Source organism: Meles meles, chromosome 1 (assembly GCF_922984935.1).
Source record: "Meles meles chromosome 1, mMelMel3.1 paternal haplotype, whole genome shotgun sequence".
NCBI lineage: Eukaryota > Metazoa > Chordata > Mammalia > Carnivora > Mustelidae > Meles > Meles meles.
Window position 1 is genome coordinate 121,738,643 of NC_060066.1, and position 13,364 is coordinate 121,752,006.

The following is a 13,364-nucleotide window of genomic DNA, read 5'->3' on the forward strand; positions in this document are numbered from 1 at the left end:
CCCACCGCCAGCCCCCACTCTTGCTCAGGACCTGGGTTACAGGTGGGCAGGTGGCTGGTGCCAGCTGGAGCGCCATTGTAGTCCCCAGTGGTGACCGACCAGGGTCCGGTGACGAAGGGACACATTTCCCAGGGTTCCTGGTGAGAAATCCTTAATTTTTCAGAAGGTGGGCTCAAGGAATGGAGAAGCAGCTCTGTGGGTTTCTGCGCCTGTCTAAACACATGTGCTTCCAATTGGCTTCCTCCGGCTGGAATTCCCCAGTGCCCAACCCAGCAACCTCCGCTGCCCAGTGCCCCCCGCCCTGAAGCCTGCGGGGGCTTCTGCCCTTGACCAGAGCCCCCCCACCCCCCGCCAGGCCTCAACAGCAGACTGCTTTCTCCCCCGGGAGAGGGAAAGAGCTAGCCAGGGCGGGGTGCCTCCCTCATCTGTCTGAACGTTGCTCCTCTGAGAGTCTTAAAACCCCAGCCCAGAGAAGGACGGCTAGGGAGGGCTGGCAACCGGACAGACGAAGGCCGAGGCGGAGGGTCATAAATTCAGCCTTGCCGCTTGGCACCCACCCCCAGTGCCGTGGCTGCGTTATCCTGTGGGGTCAGGACGCCGTTTCTGCCGAGTCATCCTTTCTTGCCCAGAGGGATCCTGGCCCAGAGCCACATTCCTGGTGGGGTCTGAGTGCCACAGAGGACGGAAACTTCCTTTCTCACCAGACCCTAGCTCTCCAGCCCAGCACACAGTCCGGTCTCTCAGCAGCCTCTGCCGGCAGCAAACGGTCTCCTCTAGGCCTGTGTGGCTCCTTCCCGCAGAGCCACGCCCTCCTTAGACCCTGACTCTGGGTGAGCTAAGAACATTCTGTGGGGAGGGAAGGATGCTAGTGTGCCGAAGGAGGAGAGACTGGGTCAAAAGGGAGGGGGTCAGAGGGGCATGGAGGAACTGCTTAAAACTTCCCACCCGCCCACCTAGAGAGGACCCTCCTGCGGGTGGAGGTTCAGCAGCTCCATTGAGAAGGAGCCGGGTACTCTCCGATAGGCCTGAGCAGGCTGCAGATCTCAAGCTAGAGAGGAGACAAGGCAGTCTAAGAAGCTTCATTCCTAGGCCCATACTGACCCCACCAAGCACCTCTAGCATCTTTGTTGGGCAAAATGTTAGCATCCCCAGACCTGCCACAGAGCTCATGCTTCAGGAACCTACGTGCCAGGCACTATACTAGGCCCTGGCCCCTGGCAGAGTGGACAAGGCAGATGTGGCCAGTCCCAGGATCTCTCCCATTCTTTCCAGGCCCACCAGTCTTGCTTCCAATCATGCTATCATCCCAGACCGCTTGGGTCCTACTTCTAGCTGTGTGAACTTGAGCAAGTCATTTTACCTCTCTGGACTTGTCTTATCTATAAAATGAGGGTAAACTAATACTTACTTCATAGGGGTGTTAAGAGAGGTAAATGAGTTAATATATATGTACATATATGTTAATATACGTACAACATTTAGAACAGTTCTTGGCACAGACTTCAGTGTGTGTGTGTGTGTGTGTGTGTGTGTGCGCGCGCGTGCGTGTGCGCGTGCCATGTCTTTGCTCCCACTAAATTTCACCTGGAATGCTTTTCCCATTTTCAGCAAGAATATGTGGGTTTAGCTGTGGCAGAGTTTTTAGAAGGAGGACTGATGGTGGGCAGGCCTAGGGTCAGACCACAGCCCTGCTGGGGCTGCTAACTTGCCAAGCATTTGCTGCTGAGGAAAAGGGGCTCAGGGAGCTAAGACACCTGCCAGAGTATGCAACCCCAGTCCATGTCAGAGCTAAGAGCGGAGCTCGGGTCTTCCGATTTAGGCAGCCCTGTCCTTGCCCCTCCTCACCGTGCTGGTCCCCAGGAAACATCAGACACCCCAAGGAAATCGCCAGAATCTCAGAGCTCCCCCAGGCTCAGCACCCAGAAGATGGGCCCTTCCTGGCCCTTCAGGAGTTCTGGAGTCCACAGGAGTTGTCTCTCCGGGCCAGGCAGGGCCAAGGGAGGCCTCAGGACAGGGGACACTGGCCCAGCAGGAAGAGTTCAGCCCAGGAAACTCTGAGCAATGCCAGCAGACCACAGAGCCCCCAAGCTTCCTGCCCTCTCCACACAGGCCGCCCTGTCAACGTCAACGGGTTTGTGAAACACTGCTGGGCAGACAGCGGGAACTCAAGGGGCCCAAGGGTTCACTGGCTGTGGTCACCCTGTTCCTTTGCAGCCCAGGAGAAGGTGGCTTCCTAAAGACTACCCTCCATGCTACAATGTGATCCAGCTGCTGTGGGGGACAGGCACCTGATGGTGCCCCCAACCCCATCTCAGTTCCTGAGACTCCACACATCAGGGCTCCTCCTCGTAGGCTCCTTTCTGCTGGGCCTCCCCAGATACAGGGAACCCCTGGATGCAACTGTAGGGTGGGATCTGTGGCTGAAGAACTTTGAACTGGGTTAGAAGCCTTGCAACTTTGGACAAGTTGTTTAGCCTCTCTGTGCCACAGTTCCTAAATGTGTAAAATGGTGATTGGAAAAAAAAACAAAAAACAAAACTAACCCTGCCTTCTTGTAAGGATTGAATAGAGCAGTGTACATGGATGTTTTGGTACAGAACCTGATGCTCAGTAAACCCTCAATAAATAGAAGCTCTTGTTTCACTAAACACTATGAGTGACAACAGAATCAGAGTGCAAATGCTATCACACTTACTTGATTTTGCAGTTTTATTTTCTTCTTTAAAAAAATGGTTTATTATGTATTTTGAGAGAGAGAGAGAGGATAAGCAGGAGACAGGGAGGAACAGAGGGACAGGGAGAAGCTACCTCCCAGCAGAGCAGGGAGCCCGACATGGGGCTCGAACCAAGGACCCTGGGATCATGATCTGAGCTGAAGGCAGACACTTAATTGACTGAGCCACCCAGGCACCCCCGATTTTGCAGTTTTAGTTAAAGCCATCCAGACCCAGGGCTCCTGGGTGGCTCCTGGGTGGCTCAGTCTGTTAAGCATCTGAATTCTGCTCAGGTTGTGACCTCAGGGTCCTGGGATCGAGCCCCACATCAGGCTCTGCACTCAGCAGAGTCTGCTTGGCCTTCTCCTTCTGCCCCTCCCCCCATCAATAAATAAAATCTTAGAAAATAAAAAAATAAAACCATCTAGACCCAACCTACTACACTTGAAGGAAACGTATACCTTCTTCTGGATGCTTCCTTTCCCTTCAAATTGCTCAGGAATCTAAGCCCTACATCCTTCAAAAGATGGAGGTGGGAGGTCCAATTTCGCCTCCCGGGGCCAGGAGAACTGGAGCTCTGACCAGTTCCACTGCCATGGTGCCTGCTGACCATTGTTCCCAGGTGGCCAGAAGGAGGAGGCTAGTCCTCCCCCCTGCCCCCGGAGCCCCACAAGGCCACATGGATCTTCCAGAGAAAGGACTCCAAGTATGCCGTGAAGGCCCTCACTCCTACTCCCAGGGCGCTACCCATATCCGTGGCTTCTTGGTGCCCGCACATGTGCATGGCCATTGCCAGGGCTGAGTCCGCAGGGCTTTTGGGTCCCCCCCCTTAGAGACTGGATAGGTGTTTCATCCCTTTTCCTTCCCTAGGAGCCACACTGGGGTTGGGGCTACTTCTCCCTTTCAGACCCCCAAACACAAAGTCTCTATTCCTCTGTGTCTGAAAGTGCCCAGAAAACTGCGCACCTTGGCCACTCCAGCCCCCTACCCAATGGTTAGCCTCCAGGCTGATTCACTTGCCCGGGGGCCACCAAGGTAACCCTCACATCGAACAGAGAGAAAGCCATCTCCATTGGGGCAGGCTGCCATATTGTTTCTTCTCGGTAACTAGACACAGGGAGAATGAAAGCTGAGGCCAAGGCAGGGATAGAGTCCTTTACTCTTTATGCTCCAGGAACAGGAGACGTGAGCTCCTGGACATGGGAGACAAGGGGGTCACATTTCTGTATCCCCCAGCACCTGGCTCCAGACTCTGAGTTCTGTGTCCACAGGGCTCAGCGAGTGTCGACTGACCAACTGGCTGAGAGCAAAAATCCCATCTGAAGGGCGGAGGATGGAGCAGAGATGCTGGACTAGGGAGAAGAGTGGAAACCAAGCTCCCGGTAAGCAGGGAAGTGGAAGGGTCTGCAGGAGGGGTGGGGTAGCATCCTGCGGACAGAGGAAAGAGGATGCATTTCTAGGGGCAGTCTGGGTCGTGCTAGGGTTATGCCTCCCCCACCCCAGGGAGGCATCTCTGGGAGAACCCTGGAGATTTGTGGACTCCCTCAGGTGCACACCCAGGAGGGGCTCCAGCTCTCTCTGTGCCCCATCAGTGCCCGGTGCTACGAGGCAAGCTTCCAGAGTCCTCTGGGGCTTGCACAGCCACTGACTTGGGCTCCCACGGAAGCAGGAGGCACAGGGAGTGTCCGAGGGGGACAGAAATCGCAGCCTGCACCCCCTGCAGAATACCAGTGGGGTCATGGCCTCTGAAGCCCCATAACCTGGTTTCAAACCCTAGCTCACACCTACCAGCCATGTTGCCAAGGCACCCTTTCTGAGCCTCAGGCATGCACCCTGCAAAAGCACGGACCCCATGGAACTATTCGGTGGCAGGAGAGAGACCACTCGGCCCAGGGCCTTGCGCATGGTACTCAACCGTGGCCTCATGCGCCCTCATGCTGGTACAGGTGTCCAAGTAATCAGGGAGGGTGACACAGACCTCTTCCAGCCTTGTGCCTGTCCATGAACCGACTTGGCATCTCAGGCTCGATTGGAGGAGGCTGGACCGTGGCCACGGAGCCTAGGAGGTTTCTCACCGTGGCAGGGAAATTGCTGGGTTGGGGGTGCGGACAGCCACAGTGACCGTCTCTCTGCAGGACGGATGTGGCTTTGCTGACAGAGAGTCTGCGGCCTGGACATACCAGCGGTGCAGGTCTGAGGTCAGCAGTGGGGAGCCGGGCCCACCACGGCCTTGCCATCCCCGGCAGGGCCCAGCATCTGCTTCCAATCAGCTGCCCCTCAGCCTGGGGAGGGGGTAGGGTGGGAGGGACTCCTCCCCAGGCCCAGCTCTCACCGCGCAGGATGGACCCCAAGGGTGAAGAAGACAGGGAGACCTTCCAGGGCCCTGGGTCACATAGGAAAGTTCTAGAAATCGAGGGGAATTGTTGTTAGTTCAATCCTCTGCTTGCACCCCTTTGAGAGACCACGCCCAAGGGAGCCCAGTGAGTACCCCCAGGCTCCCCTGGCTCATGCCTCTGGCTTGTTCCCCACTCCCACCCTGGGCCTGGAGACCCCTCCCCTGCTCTGTGCCCAGCTGACCCCTCATCTTTCCGCTTAAATCCCGTTTCCTCAGGAAAACCTCCCTGGCCCCATGTTTGGGCCCCATTAGACGATCTTGTTGGTGTGATTCACTTTGCACTTATGTATTTACCTGTGTAGGTAGGAATTGTGTCTGTCTCCCTCAGGACCATATCCCTAAAATCCAGCCCAGAGCCTGGCACAGACCATGTGCTCGACAGAGATTTGTGGAGTGAATGACTGAATCGTGCCTCCTCATTCGCCTCGCAGTTTCTGGGTGTGATTGTCATACTTTTTTAATCCCTGCAGGATAATCAGTGCTTGTGCCCATTTTACAGGCCCAGAGTCAAGGTCAGAAGTGAGTTATGGACGCTGGCTCACAACCCAGTGCTCACCCTTTATTTGGGAGGATAGTGTGTACACGGGGAGAGTGGGATTTGCAATCAAACACCCCGGGTTCCTGCAGATAGCTCTGCCATGTGGGGCAGGGAACTCATCTCTCTGGGCCTCATTCTCCTCATCTGTACAATGGTACAATAACAGGGCTGATTTTAATGGGCTGTGGCCAGGCTTCCATGAGCACATGAAGGTCAAGCATCTAGCATGAGAATGGGGTCTCCTTGCCTCACGGGACCACCTCTCAGGCATTAAGTGTGTGTGTTTTTTTTTAAGTGCATTAAGTGGACAGGTCTTATTCCCCTGTACCTGGCAGGGCCCTGAGGACAAGATGGGATCTGGTGTGGCCGGCACAGGCCTGGAGTGGTTGTCAGCTATATGCGTGAGTATGTGAGGGCTTGTCTGAGGCCAAAGGCAAAGCTCTACCAACTTCTGGCTGAGGAGCAGACTAGGGAAGCGGGAGGAGGTCCCTCTCCCTCCCAGATCCAGGGGCTGGAGGATGAGTGCAGGCCAAAGCAATGGAGCAAATGAGAGCATTCAGAGAACCTATGAGTTCCAAAGGAGGGAGCAACAAGCTCCAGAGGGCTGGAGGCAGGGATAACCACAGGAAAAGCAAAATCTAGAAAAGAGACTGTGACAAAGGCCCTGCAGAGGGCAGGTTTGGCCTGGGACCTCACAGTGGAGCCTGGGCCTAGAGGGACAAGAAAGGGTGCCTGGGAGGGAACAGAATGAGCCTAGACCTTGGCCCATGGGTAGGCACAATGAGGCTAAAGGAAGCAGAGACCCAGAACATAAACACAAGCATGCAACTTTGAACCCTGGAGCTCAGGGTGCCTATTGTACTCTCCCCTGGGACATCTGGGTATTCCTTTCGGTATTCCAGAACAATGTCTTGCACAGAGCACGCGCCCAATAAACATTTGTTAAGTGAATGAATGAAGAAGAATGAGATTGTTCCATTAGCTTCTTAAGTGCTCTCCCGGCCTCCCTCGACTCTGCCCTTCTTGCAGCCATCTCCAAAATGCCCCTGGGACCCCATCACTCCCCCTGGGAACCTGCGGGTTGAGGTGGGGGAAGCATACCAGTGGCCTCTGAGCCAAATCTGGATCACTGACCTTCTCTACTCTGCCCACACGATGTGTTTTTGTTTTCTTATGTGTTAAATTTGAATTAGTTGCTAACATCTAAATATAACAGTGCCCACAGAAAAATCTGGGTTTCTAGCTTTTCTGAAGAGTCCGTGGGGTGACATATCAACAGGGTCTGCCTGCCCCAGAAGACAGCAGCCGGAGCTACCCGGAGAAAGCCTGCCCTCCCTCCTGCCCTCTTCCTGCTCCAGCCTCTTCCATCTCTCCCTTCCCACCCCGGTCCCCGCGGATGGCAGAGACTCAGGCGGAAGTCCAGACTCCTCTGCCAGAACTTGGTGATGTGACCCTCCCTCGCGATGAGCATCTCCATCTACCCATCCTCAGTGTCCTTGTCCCCAAGGTTCTGGCCACTCCACACTGCCTCTGATTCTCCTGCTGCCCACCTGCTTCATACGTCTGAGTGCTGGCATAGCCAGGACCTCAGCCATGGTGCTGCCCCACTGCGGGAACTGTGCTGATGCCCACCTGATCTCCACTTTAGGCAGAAGTGGAGCCTCCAGCTACCCCATCCCGGGCAGAGCAAACGCCCCTCTGTGTCGCCATAGCCTGGGGACTCACACCACACAGCCTGGGGACTCACATCACACAGCCTGGGAATCACATCACAGCCTGGGGACAAACACCCCTACCCATGCCTTTGGCACTGTTCACAGGGCTGTGGGCTCAGTGCCGTAGGAATCACACCTTGTTCTCCCTTTATCTCTGGGAGGGCCAGTCTCTGGACACAGAATATAGTCTCCTGGGCCAAGCGCAGCACATGCCTAAAGGAATGAATCAAATAGAAGCCTTTGAGTTCATGTGCATCAGGAACATAAACCAAAGAAACTGAGAAGCCTTTGGATGGTGTCTTATCAAGAGCCACATTTTGTCACTTCTGCCCCCGACACACACACATGTACACACACATGCATGCACACACACTCACACGTACACACGCACATACACACTGCTCTGGTGGTTCCAGGACAGACACTGTACCAGTCAGGCCAGGCTCTTGAAAAACCAGAAAATGGCACAAATATTTGGAAACACCACTACAACACACACACACACACACACACACACACACACACGCACGCCCCATTGACCGCAGCCACGTACACACAGATACACAGACGTATCCCATGTCAACTAACATCAACCACCTCCTGTTTGACCTCCAGCCGAGGCCCTACACCTCCCTCACCTTCTAGGCCTTTCCTGACTCCTCTCCCACCAAAAGAACTCTATCCCCAGTTCTTGGCCTCAGCCTCCTCTTGAAAGCCAGCTTGCTGGATGGATCGTGGGATCAGACAGCTGAGGCCTGGAGCTTGTGGTGGAGACTGTTGTCACATCTGAGAGCTGAGAGCAGCTTCATGTAACAGATGGGAGGATCAATCTAGCCTAGAGTCCAGCTCTGAGGGGCCTGGCCGGCACGGCCTGGCCAGGGAATGGGGGGTGGAGGGTGCGCGCCGGGAGAGCCAGAGCCCTGGGAGGGACAAACCCTCACCACCAAGGGACTACTGGCTCCTGCCAGGCCCAGCTGAGATGTGGCCGGCTCCTGAATGGCCAGGCCAGCTCTGCTCCTTGTCTGTCTGGCTCTGGCCCTGGAGCCTTGTTCTTCACCACCGGGTTTCAAGTGTCATCTGTGACTGTGACCGACCAGCATGACGGGGACAGGGTAGAAGAGGTGGAAACTAATATGCCCGCTGAGGCGCCCAGTACAAGGGAGTAACATTCAAATTTGCTCTCGCGGGACATTTGTATATTTAATGCGATAATACTCCCACATACCGACATAGAACTTTTGGAAGAAGGGGCCGTTCTTTCTCGCGGCCTCTTCTGAGGGCCCAGGTGGGCTCGCAGAGCCAGTGAGATAACATTTGAGGGGAACAGGGCCACGCTCTGTCCCTAAGTCACCTGGTGGCCCTGTTTCAAGGAGGAAGCTTAGGCTCAGCAAGGTGTGTCGCGGCCCTAGGCATATTTCCAGCCTGCTTCTGGCCCTGGTCCGGGCTCCATGCCCTCCCACCTTGGGTCTGTTCACCAGGCAGTGGGAGCAGGGCCAAGCCCTCCTGCCTGGGAAGTCTGGAAGGCATTAGTGCTTCCCCTGCCTTAGCCCCCAGGGGAGGGCATCCCGGGCTCAGCAGAGGTGCCACCCACCCCCCAGCCCAAGCACCCACCAGAGCGTGGGGCATCTCAGGCTCGGGGGCATGGACTCCAGAGTTCTTGTTGGCTCCCTCCAACTCTACCTTCTGCTGTTCCAGCTCCCACAGCCAAAGCCATTAATCACCTTCGCTCCTCAATCCCCCAGGAATGTGGCGGTCTCATAAAAGTCCACCCTGGGTTAAACAAACAAACCAACCTAAGTTTCTAAGTCAGCTGCCAAGACTCTACCAGGCTCCTGGCCTTTCGTCCTCCACTGTGCTCTGCTCGCTGCACCCCGGCCACGGTCACTTCCCAGCACACCTCAGAACCAGGAGGAAACAGAGTTGCCACATGAAATCACTACCTCCCCCTGCCTGGGGCCTCCCCACTCTGCCTGCTCCCACCCCACCACCCTCTGTGCCCCCCATTCCTCCTCAGGACTCACAGGCCTGAATTTGGTGTCTCACATCCCACTCGCCAACCTGGGGCTCTGCCAGCCACCTCTCATTCTGCCAGGGACCCTCTACCCACGCTGCATGGAACAGGACTCCGTTCCGGGGAGATTTCCCTAAAGAAGTAAAAGACCAGAAGGGTTGGGGCCAGCTGGAAGGCTCTGGGAGTGAGTCTTTTCCTGCACCATCTTGCCTTCCTCCATCTTGCCTCCCTCTTCAACCCCCAGTGGGACTGGGCACCAGCAAAGTCCCACTGGGCCTGGCCTGGGGATAGTAGGTTCAGTCCTGCCTCAGGGACTTTCTGCCGATGGGAAGGGGGAACCACACCCCTAAGTGCCTATAAACAAAGGAGAAAACATGCATACCCTCCACCCACTCACCGGAACAGAAGAAGCCACAGCTGGACAGAGGGAGGCACACAGGTGCAGACCACACTGCCTCTCTCGTGAGCCACACCGAGGGGGCCAGATCCGGAGCTGTGGTTCCCATTCTAGGTCCCCAGACTTCTAGAGTTTCTTACGCCACTTAAATCATTTCAGAAAGCCAACGGACATCCTACATTTAGCCACGGAGAAGCTTTTAGGATTAACGAAAATTCCAAGGCTCTGCTTTTGGCTTGGATTACACCAGCTCCATACAGAAAGTCTGGCCATTTCGTGCTGATAAACACTCTGAGGGGCTGTGTACAAGGATTGGATTGAGAGAATGCAGAAAGGAGTAAGGACAACTGCTCTTTAATAAATTTTTCCCAAACATGGAGTTTGTAGCAGAGCAAATAATAAAATGTGTCTTAGAGGCGTATTGCCTTAATATACAGAGAGCCCCGACCAATGTAGGAGAAAAAGATGAATCACCCTCCCCCAGAATAGACAAAGGCCAATGACATGATATTCACCAAAAGAAGAAAAAGAAGAAATTCAAATAGCCAACAAAGATGTAAAAGTATGTTCAGCCTCCCTCTTAAAGGTATTTATATTTTTTTAAGCGAGATGTAATTTTTCACCTATCAGATCAGCAAAGACTTAAAAGGCTGATAGCACCAGTACCAGAGCAGATGTAAGAGCGTGGGCAGTCCCGTGCATAGTGGAACTGTAAATGGGCACAGTGTTTTTGGAAGGCAATTTGGGGACATACATTCAAATTTTAAACACACACCGTATTAGTCAGCGGGCAATTCATCTACAAATACAGGTGTTTATCCCAGCACTATTTGGAATGGCAAAAACCATCAAAGAAGAAACCGGTAGCTCAAGTCTCTACAAAGAACTTTGTAGTCATTTAAAAATATGATGAGTACATCTACAGATATTAACATGGAAAAGATGTCAAAGATATTAAGTAAAAAAAAAAAAAAGAAAAGCGAGCTATAAAACAGAATGATTATGATACGGTCCCATTTGTATTTTATTTAAGATTTTACTTATTTGAGACAGAGAGAGAGAGCAAGCATGAGCAGTGGTGGGGGAAGGGGCAGAGGGAGAGGAAGAAGCAGACTCCTCACTGAGTGCAGAACCCTACGTAGGGCTCGATCCCACGACCCTGAGATCATGACCTGAACTAAAGGTAGTGACTTAACCGACTGGGCCACCCAGGTGCCCCACCGTTTGCACTTTTTTTAAAGCATATGTAGTGACTTGTGCTATTTATGCTTGTCTATAGAAAGCCTCGTCTTAGGGATAAACGAGAAATTCTTGGGTGGTTCCCTGCAGAATAGGCTGGAGCAAGGGGCAAGAGGGGGTAGAATGCTTTTAATTTGTACATGCCGTTCTCTGATATATTATTTACCAGAATTTTTATGATTTTTTATTGGTCTTTAAAAGAGGCCCCTGGCAAGGACAGCATTAGAGTTCCAGTTTATAAGGACTGGATGAGTACCGAGGAGGGCCCAGGGGAGGGGGTGGGGATGGCTGCACCAAGGCCCAGAAGGGAAGACTTGGGGGGTCCTCTGCAGAGAAGGGGAGCCCCACAGGAGCAGCCTTCTCTTTCATCTTGAAAAGGATGTCTGCCCTCTCAGAACTCCATCGCACACAGACGGGCCAAAGGTGAGGGCCTATGAGAGAGGAGGACTTTTCTGGTCTTTGTGTGATCCCTCCCACCTACACACCCCCCACCTCAACTCCAGTCCATGTGGGGTCCCATGGCCCTCAGGTGGGATATCAGCTTCTGAGTTTCTTACCAGAGCTGTTACTTTGCTTCCCTGACCCTCAGTTTTTTCATCTGTAAAGTGGGCATCATGGTACCTTGACGATTGATGTGAGAATTAGAAATAATGTAAATAAATATGATTGCACTATGTTTGCCATACAACAAGGGGTCGCTAAAAAGCATATAGTTGTGGTTTTTTTTAATTTAAAGATTTTCTTTATTTATTTGACAGACAGAGAGAGGGTGAGAGAGGGAACACAAGCAGGGGAAGTGGGAGAGGGAGAAGCAGACTTCCCACTGAGGAGCGAACCCAAGCAGGGCTCAATCCCAGGACCCTGAGATCATGACGTGAGCTGAAGGCAGACGCCTTCAGCGTGAACCTTTGCTCATGCTGGTCCCCATGTCCAGGATGCCCCTTCTTCTCCATCTGGCCAATTCTTATTCATTTCTCAAAGCCTAGCTCTGGCATCCCCTCCTTTGTCAAAACCTCTGCAGCCCCTCTGCTGAGCAGAAGCCGTCTCCCTTCTTCAGAGCTTTTGGGCACTTTGTTCATAGCCTTTCCTGCCTTTGCAGGCTGAGTCACTGGAGTCCTTCGCCCTGTGCACTTGGGGGTCCCGGTCCGGGATTCATAGCTGGATGCTGCTCTCCCATCCTTGTGTCCCTGTCCCTAGCACAGAGGGCCCTGGATAAATCTTTGCCAAATGCCCACATGAACGGCTTCCCCTCATAAGGACAACCTTCCCTCCTCCTCTTGAGGGACAGGAGTGAGCAGAGGAATGGGACTTCTTTCTCCCCAGTCAAATTCCTGGATTTGGGTTGATTCCCAAGGAGCAGGGGTACCCTGAGGGGCCCTATTGAGGTACCTCTTGACACTGGGGCTCTGTCCCCCTGGAAAGAGTGGCTGAGCACACCAAAGGCTAAGAGGCACAGTTGGAGAACTAGGCTGGGATGCAGGTGTATGCCCCAGAAGAGTGAGTGCCCATCCCGGGACTGTCTGTCAAGTCACCCGACCTGGCCTTTCCAGTGACTGTAAACTGGCCTTTTAAGGAAAGAGGCTGGTCTGCCCCTCCTGCCCCAGCTGTGCGCAGCTGGCCTCTTCACTCCTCCTGCCAGAGCAGCCACCCCACCCCAGACCTGGACGAAAGGAATGTCGTGGGTCCGTCCTGCCCCCTGCTGGCCAGCACAGGAACGGCCCCTCAACTGGTGAGGTGGTCTGAGGTGCAGAGGGGGGATGGGACGAGGGCCAGGGGCTGCCTGGCCACCCTGCATGGAATTGTTCTAGAAGACAAAGACCACTCCAGCCCCACTGTCCTGTGGGTCTCACCATTAGACCTTATTGGTTCGGGTGGGCTTTACCCAGAAAAGACGCAAACCCCTGTCCTCAACGTCTAGTGGAAGAAAAAAATCAAGATCTTCACCGATATCCTGCATTAAGGTTTCTGACAAGAGATGGAAGAAGAGGTGTGCTCTCTCGGGTCAGAACCCTCAGAATCAGCTGAGGGGGAAGGGGAGTCCGGGGAAGCTTCCAGGCAAGAAAGTTAGGGAGGCAGAAGGTGCGGCGAGGTCGGGGTTCTGGGTACCTCTTTGTGGCCGGTTTTGGGGTGGGGAGGGTGTAAGGTAGAGAGGAGGCTGAAGGCAGATCTTGGGTGCCATGGACTAATCTAGAGTTTGCTTTTTTCCTTAATGCAATGGGAGCAAACTAAGGATTTACAAGCAGAAAAGTGACGTATGTAGATCCGAATTTTAAAAAGATCCATTGGGCAGCGGTGGGGAAGGAGCAGAAGGAGAATCCCTGGGTAGGAAACCCCACATGAGAGGTTAGGGAGGCT